The sequence below is a fragment of the Xenopus laevis genome, chromosome 5S (genome assembly GCF_017654675.1).
Source record: "Xenopus laevis strain J_2021 chromosome 5S, Xenopus_laevis_v10.1, whole genome shotgun sequence".
NCBI classification, from domain to species: domain Eukaryota; kingdom Metazoa; phylum Chordata; class Amphibia; order Anura; family Pipidae; genus Xenopus; species Xenopus laevis.
Genome location: NC_054380.1, coordinates 101,807,478 through 101,820,679, shown reverse-complemented (window position 1 = coordinate 101,820,679; position 13,202 = coordinate 101,807,478). Strand labels below are relative to the sequence as shown.

Genomic DNA, 13,202 nt, shown 5'->3' with positions numbered 1-13,202 from the left:
AACCTACATGAACTGATTTATTTGTCTGCATCGTGATTGAATATGGAGTGCCGGCACCGAAGGGATTATTTATATATTTAAAAGACTGGCACCCAGCCTTCGGATCTTCTTTATGGTTGTGCGTTCCTTTTCATTTGGTGTATATATATATATATATATATATATATATATATAATTAGTTTTTTCCGCACCCCACTGAACTGAACAAAATACCCAGGTGCTACTCAAATATGTATTATCAATAGCTTTCCAGAGGAGAATGAGTGCACACTCGGAACCCTTGGATAGGTTATTTTAAAACCATAATTTTATTTAAGTTAATTAAAAACAGGCCGAAGTTTCGGTCCACCTCTAGGACCTTTTTCAAGACCATGAATGTTTAAAATCAACACTTTAAATAGGCAAAGAAGGAAGCACTCACCCTATCACGTGCACCAGATGGAGTCGTGTGAATTTAGAGAAGAGACCAATCACCAGCATATGCATTGTTGCCCATGTGATTAGAAAAGAGCATAGAAAAAAGTCCTGTGAAAAAGCACAGAATGTATAATACAAAAGGTAAAAATATGTTATCATAAAGACGTTAAAAAATGAACTTAAAATAAAATTATGGTTTTACAATAACCTATCCAAGGGTTCCCAGTGTATAGGATCCCTTATCCGGAAACCCAATATCCAGAAAGTTCCGAATTACGGAATGGCTGTCTCCCATAGACTCCATTTTATCCAAATAATCCAAATTTTTTAAAATGATTTTCTTTTTCTCTGTAATTATAAAACAGTAGCTTGTACATGATCCCAACTAAGATATAATTAATCCTTATTGGAAGCAAAACCAGCATATTGGGTTTATTTAATGTTTAAATTAATTTCTAGTAGATTTAAGGCATGAAGACCCAAATTACGGAAAGATCCGTTATCTGGAAAACCCCAGGTCCCGAGCATTCTGGATAACAGGTCCCATACCTGTATATATATATTTTGCTGGAGCCATATGCACACACACTAGATGGGTGTATTGTTGGGCCCTGGTGCCAACAGAATATTATATAGACAAAATAGGAAGATGCTGTTGCATGCATATATATATATATATACACACAAACACACACACATATATATATATATACAGTTTTTTTTAGTTAATATAGATTTACTTTATTCTGTGGCCACTAAAGCAAATAAAGTACTTGCATAAAAAAGGGCATAAACTCAAGGGATAAAAACATAATTATGCCTCATCTGGAGTATGCAGTGCAGTTTTGGGCTCCAGTTTTAAGAGGTATATAAATGAGCTGGAGAAAGAGCAGAGACGTGCAACTAAACTGGTTAGAGGGGTGGAAGATTTCAATTATGAGGGTAGACTGTCAAGGTTGGGGTTGTTTTCTCTGGAAAAAAAGGCACTTGAGAGGGGACATGATTACACTTTACAAGTACATTAGAGGACATTAAAGACCAATAATAGGGGACCTTTTAACCATAAAGTGGATCACCGTACCAGAGGCCACCCCTTCAGACTACAAGAAAAGAACTTTCATTTGAAGCAACGTAAGGGGTTCTTCACATTGAGGTTGTGGAATGCACGGGTGATGTTGTGATGGCTGATTCAGTTAATGCCTTTAAGAATGGCTTGGATGATTTCTTGGACAGACAGAATATCAAAGGCTATTGTGATACTAAACTCTATAGTTAGTATAGATATGGGTATATAGAATTTATGTGAGTGTATAGAGGGGTCAGTGGGAGGGTGTGTATGTGTATGCTGGGTTTCATTTGGAGGGGTTGAACATGATGGACTTTCTTTTCTTAACCCGATTTAACTATGTAACTTCACTGAACACATTTTATGCTCCATGCCCTATTGTGATTGGTTTTAAAGGGGTGAGGTGGAGTAAAATATTGTCCTAAAGGTCTTTAGCCTGGAATTTAAATGTTAAAATGTTATTTGGTTGCTGGGTCCCACTCAAACTAGGAAGTATAATATGAATAAAAGAGGAAGTTCACATTTTAATGTGTGTATCATTTTTCAGTTATTAGCCTGTCTGTTTCAAGTCTGCAAATCAAAAGGTCCACTGACAGAAAAACACAAAAGGGGGATGTAAAAAGATGTTTAGAATGGTGTTTTTGTGAATGTGTAAAATCATTTGCTGGTGAATATACCATCGCCAAACAAAGGTTTGCATTAAAGGAGAACTAAAAAAAAGGAAATTCTTTCTAAAAATAAAATCTAAGTAAATAGATAGGCTGTGCAAAATAAAACAAGTTTCTAATAGTTTTTCTGTTTTAAAATAAAACAATTTTTAATGTATAAAGGCTGGAGTAACTGGATGCCTAACATAATAGCCAGAACACTACTTCCTGCTTTTTCTGTAATAAGATTATATGAATTAGGATAAAAAATTATCTCAAGATGGTATTATATGGCACCACAGACTTATGCTGGAGGTGTTTTCACAGGTGAAACAATACTATCAGTATATTTATATTATATGGCACACATCCCTCAAGAGAAATCTCAGATCCACTGACTAAATGCTGCATTCAGCAAGAAGTATTGCAACTGTTAAGTCAAAAGCAAAAGATTTTATTAATGTAGATGATTGATATAATGTGAGTGAGAATTTAAGATCTATGGAGGAGATTATAGCAGAAAAAAAAGAGAAAGCTTGTTCTTATTTTAAGATAAGGAAACTTAAATATGACAATATGAACTTGAATAAAAATATCTTATACACTTTAAGGAAATTGTATTTTTTAAGCTTAAGGGTGAAGTACTGGTGAATAAATGATATAAGCGAGAAGGGCCGAATCTCACAAGATAATTTATCTAATGCACTAATGCAATATACTAATAAAACAGTACACATACAAAATATGTTGAAGTTGTATTATTCTTTTTTTCCTTGTGCTTCTATAGTATATGATTATAATGGCTGCATTTGAGTTTATATATATATTTACTTGATCCCCAGTCCATTTTCTTTTTGTACCCCAACAAGCCTCCCATTGGATGGAGCAAATTACACCAATTCATAGTTCAGGTATGGGATTCCAGTTTCAAATGGGAAGCCCATCAGCTTCAGAGTCCATTCCTAAACCATCAGTTTTCATTTTTAAAAATGATAATAAAACAGTACCTTGTACTTGATAGCAACTAAACTACATAAATCCATGTTGGTGGCAAGACCGTTTTATTGGGTTTATCTAATTTTTGGTTTCTATAAAGAACAAATAAAACAAATAGAGCACATAACATGAATGAGCTTCTCCAGATTGGTTTTTATTTGATCCACAATCACATCACAATGACACTGGGCCATTCCATACTCATACAAAGGACAAAATATGCTCATAAACATATCTATCAAAATACACAGGCACCTGAAAACTGGGGAATTTCCTGATTTCCATAATCAGATCAAACTGGCCGTCATACTAAATCTGTGCCACTTGATAGCACTGCCTATGACATGTAACTACACTGTAAATCTCTCAACATGTTTACCAGCAGTTCATATATGGGCTCTCCATCGAGTGGGATTAGCTATCAGCATGCAATAACAACTACCTATCAGGCTAGCAATGACATCAACAACATGAATTCTGTTTGCAATGATTCTGACACTTCTGCACTCACAGCTTAACTGCCCCCCCTTCTTATTTCAGATAGTGGTTTAGCCCAACTTCCTTACTGGTTAAGCTCTCTTTCCTAGTGTCCTGTTATTGACTGTGAAGCTCCATCCACCATATGTCTAAGGACACCTTACTGATTGGCTAAACACTTTCCCATCATGCACTGGTACCAGCTGTAGGAAAAACTGAATGTTGGCAAGAGAAGGCAGTGAAGGGAATAGGATTTTATCTCCCATCAGCAACAGCCTGCCAGTCTGCCAGCTCAACATAATGATGTTTTGCCAGGTAAGGACACAACCAAATTTTCTTACCTCAAGGGGGTGGCTCTAAGGATAAAGTTGATGGATTGGTGATGTGCCATTTGGTCTTAGGTTTTTGTCAGAGTAATTTTTAGTTAAATCCCCCAATTTGTGGATTTGGACACCGGGAACAGCTTGTATTGTAACAAAAGCCCATGGCTGTCCCACCAACCCAGATCTAAAAGCATCCATGTGCAGTGTGACCATACCTACTATGCACCCTGACATTGCACTTGTACTAAATCATGTTTTAATGTATAAAATGTGTATAGTGATATCTCCAGTGAGACAAGCTGGAATCAGTAAGACTTTATAGCAGGGCTTTCCAACCTGCAGATTGCAGTAATTGAACTACAAAGTGACAGTTAAAGACAGTTACAAGATTGTCAGATGCAGCTTTAGAACAGAGGTAAGGGCAGCACAGATGCTCTAGAGGCATATATTAGGGGAAATGGCATTGTATGTGTACTAAATCATGTTTAAATCATGTTTAACGTATGTAAAGTAACTTTTCAAATGTGGAGTCAGTAACACTTTAGAGCAGGGCTTTCCAACCTGCAGATTGTAGCTGTATTTCAACTACAAAGTGACTGTTGGAAACACTAGTGACAGTTACAAGATTATCAGATGCAGCTTTACTTTAGATGAGAGGTAAGTGCAGCACAGCTACTATAGTAACACATATGATGGAAAATGATATGCATTTGAACTGAATCAGGTTTTAGTCATGTTAAAAGTGTGTAAAGTAACTTTTCCAGTAAGGCAATGTGGAGTTAGTAAGTGCAGCACAGACATGCTAGCTACACATTTTAGGGGAAATAATGCATGTGTACTAAATCAGTTTTAAATCATTTAGACTGGAATGGTCAGTACCAGTTTGTTTAGGAGATGTTAGGTGCTTTATACAATATATCATACAATAGGGCTGCTATTAGTGATGATGGCCACCTAAGCAAATTAATATTGGACCCTGGTCCCTAGATTTATATTTGGGGAAAAATCTACTGCTTTGGAACATTGTATCGATTGAACAAGTAGCCTACCTTAACCGCATTCAAAATTTCTCATTTTAACTCGTTTTGTTACATGGCACTGGTGGATTTGTGGTTTTACAGGGAAGAATAGCCCTCTTTCAAGATAGAAAGGTAGTCTTGAGGCCACAGTCCCCAGCATCCTACTGTCTCCCCATGTGGGGTCCCAGGGCCTAGAAAACAATCAGGCAGCAGTTTCTTGGGACTTCTCCACCTCCCACCCTATTTTCTTATTTTCCTACTTCCATTTCTTAGGTGTGGGTTTTGGTAATTTTTTTTATCTTTTTTTCTTTTAAAACTTTTTTATTAGATAACAATACAGTATTAACTTTCGTCATATCCGGTTTTTACATATATTTCTATTTTCAGAAAATGAATATTCTCCTACGCAGAGGAGGACAATGTCATCACATTCAAGTACCCGGAGGGCCAAGAAAAAAAAAAAACTTTAGTGTCCATAATTTCTCTCAACTATACAGCATAAATCAAAACATTCTGACTTTGGAAATTGCATATCAATAAAAAATTAAACTAACAAACTTAAATAACCGTTTCCATGTTTACTATAAAGATACATTAGTGCTCCTAATTCAGTGCCTATGACTACACAAAGTACCATCTTGTAGGTTTCAATACCATCTAACCTTGTCCCTTGTTACAATCTTGCAATCAGAAAAAAAAAAACAAAGAAAAAACCCAAAACAATTAAATAAACCATAAAGCTCTCGCCAGACATTTGCATCATAACCTGGTATATAATATCCAAGGCGTCCAGATTTTGGTGTAGACATCATATTTATCTGCAGCAACACTCAACATTCTCTCATTAATCATAAACCTGTTCATTTTGAGCCGGAACATAATTATGGGAATTGAACACTTTTTCCAGGATGCAGCAATGGTCTGTTTCGCTGCTGTAAAGATAAATTGTATAAGTTTACTATGATATTTGTTTGAAATTGGAATATTTGTATTAAGCAGTACCATCAGAGGATCTTTTCGAAGTTTGATTCCCATAATCGAATCAATTAACGTAAATATCCTGGACCAGAATCTGAACGCCTGCCTACATTGCCACCAAATATGTAACATAGAGCCGTCCATGCTACAATTTCGAAAGCAGAGCGGGCTAGAATTAGGATAAAATTTATGTAACTTTGTGGGAACCATATACCATCCAGAAATAACTTTATATAATGTTTCCTGAGCTAAAATATTTGTTGAAATCTTAGTCGTATTGGTCCAAGTTTGTTGCCATGTAGATTCATCTATTGTGATGCCCATTTCTTTTCCCCATAGTTTAGAATAAGTTGGAATGGAAGAAATCGAGGAATCTAAAATTTCTTTATACAGAATGGTTATAATTCCTCCACTACAAGGAAATTTAACACACATTTGCTCCCAGATAGAAGAGGTCAAAATATTAGTACACCCTTTAAGTAGTTTGGTAAGAAAATGCTGTATTTGTATATATCGAAAACATTCTGATTTTGGGGGATTGTTTTGTTCAATGATAACAGACCAGTCCTTAAGGCCTTTCAAGCCAAGAAAGTGGGTGACGTATATCATATTATGCGATTTCCACCAACAAAAGTCCCTATCTTGTAGCGCTGGTTCAAAAATGGGATTCCCAATCACAGGCATAGCTGGGCAGTGTGGAGATTTTAAAGGCGTTTTAGGTATGATTTGATCCCAAACGGATAATGCCATTTTGAGCACTGGGGTGGAAGCAATAGGTCTGTCTTGTTTAGGAATCCATAGTAACACTGCAGGGTTTATTGTTTTCAGACATGCTACTTCAATTTGAGCCCATAAGGGAAGGTTGGGTCTATATTTTTTTATCTTTTTTAAATATTTAATAAACTCATTTTCTCAACACCTATTAGCTCAAGCTTTTTTAACAACCAATTCGGATTAATTTTTTCATTGGCAATCTGAGATTTCAATTAGTACCAGGCCTGGACTGAGAATTAAAATAGGCCCTGGCATTTCAGGCATTTCAGGTACACATAGGCCCAATCAGCCCATATAGAAGCCCAAATAGGCCCCACCAGCCCACTAAATACTGACTTTCTATGGGACCTTATAGCAGCCCCTCTGGCATTTGCCAGAACCCACAGATTGCCAGTCCGGGCCTGATTAGCACTATTCCTCACACTTAAATTAATTATTTTTAAATGTGTACAACCTAATGGTCATGAGTATTTGGTCCTACATAGGCAAGCAACTAATACACATTTCTCTACCTCAGCACGCTATTAATTAAGCACAAGCACTTTGATTTGTCAGTTAACTTTATTTATTTAATCCTCAGTAATTAACAAATGAATTATATTTGAGATGTTATGCTAAGTTATTTCAACTTTTGATAACTGCACTGAGCACTTTATCAGTAGGTAAAATACTGAGAATTGGTGAGGTGGTGGAGAGAGAGAGAGGGTTTATTTACTATTTTTCTTTAATAAATTAAATGTCAATTGGGTAATCGATACCTCCTCTTCCCAAAAAGTGAAATTCCACATATAATTAACAAGGGTCCAGTATTATCTCTTTTAATTCAATTCAATGTTAACTATTTGGATTGTGAGTGGAGGGCAGCCAGGATATGGCATACACAGGCAGAGTAAGGCAGGCAGAATATGAAACCCACAGGCAGTGTAGGGCAGGCACAATATGGAACACACAGGCAACAATGGAAAAACAGAGTATGGCACATACAGGCAGAATAGAACAAGCAGAGTATGGCAAACACGGACAGATTAGCACAGGCAGAGCATTGCACATACAGGCAGAATAGGGCAGGCAGAGTATGGTGCACACAGGTAGAGTATGGCAGACAGAATGTAGAAAATGCAAGCAGAATAGAGGCAAGCAGATTATGACACAAACAGGCAGCTTCTGGCAAACAGAGTATGGAACACACAAGCAGAGTATGGCACAAACAGGTTGATTGGGGTAGGCAGAATATAGAAAACACAGGTGGCATAGGGAAGGTAGCGTATGGCACACACTGACAGAGTAAGGCACACACTGAGAATAGGGCAAGCAGAATATTGCACATACAGATAGAATATGGCAGGCAGAGTAAGGCATACAGAGGAAAAATATAGCACATACGGGGAGATCAGGGCAGGCAGAGTATGACACACAAAGGTAGAGTAGGGCAGACATAATATGGAACACAAGCAGAGTATTGCACAAACAGATAGATTGGGGTAGGCAGAATATGGAAAACACAGGCAGCACAGGAAAGGTAGTGTATGGCACATGCATGCAGTGTAGGGCAGGCAGAGGATGGAGCGCACACACACAGGCAAAATTGGGCAGGCAGAGTATGGCACAAACAGGTTTACTACGGCACTTAATTACTGCATATACAGGCAGAATAGGGCAGGACAAGTATGGCACACACTGACAGAGTAGGGCACACACACATGTATAGTAGGGCAAGCAGAGTATTCCACATACAGGCAGAGTAGGGCAAATAGAATGTGGCACACACAGGAAGAGTAGGCAAAATCAGGTAGAATAGGACAGGCAGAGTAGGACAGAATAGGGTAGGCAGAGTATAGAAAACACATGTAGAATAGGGCAGACAGGGTATGGCACATACAGGCAGTGTAGGGCAGGCAGAGTAGGGCACACAGATAGAGTACGGCAGGGAAAATATAAAACACACAGACAGCTTAGGGCAGGTACAATATGGAACACACAAGCAACAAAGGGCATGCATAGTATGGCACACACAGGCAGAGTATGACACACCAAGCCAGCATAGGGCAGGAAGAGTATGGCAAACGCAGACAGATAAGTGTAGGTAGAGTATTGCAAATACATGAAGAAAAGGCCAGGCAGTAGGGAAGGCAGAATGTGGAATACAGGCAGTGTAGGGCAGAAAGAAAATTGCACACAAATGTAGAGTAGGGCATACAAAATATGGAACACACATATAGCACATGGAATCAGAGTATATGTATATATAGAATAGGAAAGACAGAATATGGAACAAAGAGGTAGCGTAGGGCAGGAAGTGTGTGGAACATAAAGTATAGCTCATGCAAGGAGAATAAGGCAGGCAGAGTATGACACATGATGTGCTTGCCATTGTTTGGTTCTTGCAGAGTTTCTTCTATGCAATATGTGATGTAATATGCATATATATTATGTGAATTCTTCTGTATTTGTCTGATACAGTAAGTGATTGTGTTGTTGGCCTATTTAAAGCTGTACTCCATCTGGGGTTCCCTTTATTGCTCAATAGTAATATTTCATATGCATCAATACCAATACTCAGAGACTTGCCATATTGTTGGATGAAGGATAGGATGTGTTGCAGGCCCTGCTTCGGCTTTGTTATATATAACAAACTACTGTAAACTTTGTTTCATGTGATTCAATTTTGATGCATTGAAATGTGGTCATATCTCAAAGGAGCCTAAGGAGAGGGCCAAATGATAAGTTCAACAGAAGAAGGGAGAGGAGGCATACCTCTGTTTATGTCTGTTGGGTTGGTTATGGTGCCATTGATGAGTAGCTTAGCTTGAACATGAGTGTATATTTTTCTGATACAATATGTGAAGGTGTCACCCAGCATTCTAATATGGAGTGCACTAAAGTAAAAGAGCCATAACATTTTATCAAATGTCTTCTCTGTCTCAAGGCTCAAAGGGAAGTCTCTACTTTCCTTGTCCCCAGTAAAAAATATTGTAGCATTTATTGCCATCCTAATTCACCGTGTCGACTGTCACTTGCATGCAAAGCCAAGCGGTGCTTCATTAAAGTAGTGCTTCACTTTTCTATTAAATTCTAACTTGTTATAGAATGGTTAATTCTAAGGATATTTTGCTTTGGTGTTTTTTTTCCTTTTTAATAGTTTTTCAAATATTTGCCTTCTACCTTCTAGCTTTAAAATAGGGGTCACTGACAACATCTAAAAAAACAAATATAAGGCTACACATTAATAATTAATGCTACTTTTTATTACTTCTCATTCTGTTCAGGCTCTATCCTATATATATTCCAGTCTCTGATTCAAATCAGTGCATGATTGCTATGGTAATTTGGATCCTAGCAACCAGATTGCTGAAATTGCAAACTGGAGAGCTGGTGAATAAGCTTAATAACTCAAAAATAAAAATCAAGTAATTATTAAAAAAATGAAAGCAAACTGCAAATTGTTTTAGAATCTCACTCTCTACATCGTACCAAATAATGTATGAATGTAAAGAACCTTGAACAAAAGTTGAAGTCTCTAGGCCAGTATCTTAGTAATTAGTTTAAGGTTGATATGACATAGTGGGGTCTTTATTCAGTTTAGGGATTAGTGTAGTGCATACTTCCACTAGGTCATTATGGAAAACAGGCAGCATAGAGGCAAGCAGGGTATGACACAAGCAGGCAGCATAGGGCAAGCAGAGTATCGAAGACACAAGTAGTGTGGCACAAACACAGGTAGATTGGGATAGGTAGATTGGGGTAGGCAGAATGTGGAAAACACAGGCAGCATAGGGAAGGCAGTGTATGGCACATACAGCTAGAGTAGAGCAAGCAGAATATGGAAGGCAAGGACAGCATGGAGGCAAGCAGAGTATAGCACACACATGCAGTGTAGGGCAGGCAGAGTAGGGCACACACAGATAGAGTAGGACAGGCACAATATAAAACACATAGGCAGCATATGGCAGGCACAATATGGAACACACAGCCAACATAGGGCAAGTAGAGAATAGCACACACAGGCAACATAGGGCAAGTAGAGTATAGCACACACAGGCAACATAGGGCAAGTAGAGTATAGCACATGCAGGCAGCATAACGTAGACATAGTATAGCACACACAGGCAGAATAGAACAGGCAGTGTATGACAAACACAGACAGGTTAGCGCAGGCAGAGTATTGCACATACAGGCAGAATACGGCAGGCAGAGTATGGCACACACAGGTAAAGTAGGGCAGGTAGAATGTTAAACACAGGAAGAATATGGCAAGCAGCATAGAGACAAGAAGAGTATGACACAAACAGGTAGCTTCGGGAAAGCAGAGTACACACATGGAGTACACAAGCAGAGTATAGCCCAAACAGGTAGATTGGGGTAGGCAAAATATGGAAAACATCGGCAGCACAGGGAAAATAGTGTATGGCACATACAAACAGAGTAGAGCAGGAAGAGTATGGCACACCCAGGCAAAATTGGACAGGCAGAGTATGGCACGCACAGGTTTACTAGGGCAAATAGATTGCACATTTAGGTAGAATACTGCGGGTAGAGTATGGCACACACTAACAGAGTAGGGCACACACACACATGCAGAGTAGGGCAAGCAGAGTATTCCACATACAGACAGAGTATGGCAAACAGAATGTGGCACACACAGGAAGAGTATGGCAAAAACAGGCCGAACAGGACAGGAAACGTATGGCAGAATAGGGCAGGTAGAGAATAGCAAACATAGGCAGAATAGGACAGGCAGAGTATGGCACACAAAAGCAGCGTAGGGCACACACAGGCAGAATAGAACAGGGAGAGTACGGCACACATAGGAAGAATAGGGCAGGCAGTAGGGCAAGCAGAATCTGGAATACAGGAAGTGTAGAGAAGACAGAAAATGACACACACATGTACAGTAGGGCAGAAAGAAAATGAAATACACAGATAAAACATAGAATCAGAATATGGCACACACAGGTAGAGTAGGGAAGGAGGAATATAGAATCTACAGGCAGCGTAGGGCAGGTAGTATTTGGTACACAGAGGCCAATTAGTACAGGCAGAGTATTGCACATACAGGCAGAATAGTGCAGGTAGAGTATGGCACATGTGATGGGCTTGCAATTGTTTGGTTTCCTGTAGAATTTCCTTAACGCAATGTGTGATGTTATATAGTGAATAAAGTACCCCCTCTTGTAAAATATAAGGATATTATAAGTTACCGAGGAGTTTCATGACCATATAAAAACACGAGGCCGAAGGCCGAGTGTTTTTATACAGGTCATGGAACTCCGAGGTAACTTCTAATATCCTCATATTTTACAAGAGGGGTTACTTTATTTATTATAATACACAAATTTCAGTGAGTCATGTGACAGAAATGACATCAGAACTCACCGTTTATAACTGATGACATCAGAAGATATTCATGGCTTTTGTGTATTATATGCATATATATCATGTGAATTCTTCTGTATTTGTTAAAGTGATTGTGTTGTCGGCCAATTTAAAGCTGTATTTTCTACCCCATCTGGGTTTCCCTTTATTATGCAATGGTAATATTTCATATGCATCAATGTTAATGTAATACCCAGCAACTTGTCCATATTGTTGGATAGGATGTGTGGCAAGCCCTCGGCTTTGTTATATATAACGATATTCTGTTAGCTTTGTTTCATGTGATTCAATTCTGATGCCTTGGAATGCTGTCATATCTCAAAGGAGCCTAAGGAGAGGCCTAATTTTAGGTTAAACAAAAGAAGGGAAAGGAGGCATACTACTGCTTATGCCTATATGGTTGGTTAGGGTGTCATTAATATTTTTATGATGCAATATATGAAGGTGTCACCTTGCATTCTAACATGGAGTGCACTAAAGTAAAAGAGCCATAACATTTTATCAAATGCCTTCTCCGTGTCAAGGTTCTAAAGGGAAGTCTCTACTTTCCTTGTCCCTAGCATTACTGTAGCCGCTATTGCCATCCTAACGCACTGTGTTGACTGTCGATTGCATACAAAGCCTAGCTGGTGCTTTAAGGAACAGTTCTGTGTAAAAAAAAAAAACTGGCTCAGAGAACAAATGCAATTCAGGGGCTGCGGTCGGTATCCAGCCTTAAATACCTTGGAGTGATTATCTCGCCAAACACACAAAACTATGTTACAGACAACATTGATCCAGTGATACATGGTTTCAAAACATCTGTCAGCCAATGGGCAGGCTTACCTCTAACGGTCTGGAGCAGGGTCAACCTATTCAAAATGGTATACCTACCCACATTCCTATACTTCTTGCAGAATGCCCCAATATGGATACCCCCGCAGGTCTTTTGAAACGCATTGACGCTATTCTCTTCCCCTTTATTTGGGCAAACAAACCCCCTAGAGTCAACAGGCTAACACTCCAGGCCCCATTGGATAAGGGGGGATTAGCCCTTCCGCATCTGCAAATGTACTACTATGCTAGTCAACTAGCGTTCATACATAACTGGTTTAAAGGAGAAGGAAACCCCCAGGGCGCTAAACCCCTCCCC

General features: G+C 38.7%; 1 long non-coding RNA gene across 1 annotated transcript in view; it reads right to left on the bottom strand.

The window, feature by feature from the left end:
* Positions 1-158: 158 nt before the first annotated feature.
* LOC121394301 overlaps positions 159-13,202 on the bottom strand; it is a 34,616-nt gene continuing 21,572 nt past the window's right edge. The window contains exon 3 of the long non-coding RNA XR_005961631.1: positions 159-525. This is a non-coding gene — a long non-coding RNA (uncharacterized LOC121394301). The remainder of the gene's footprint in view (positions 526-13,202) is intronic.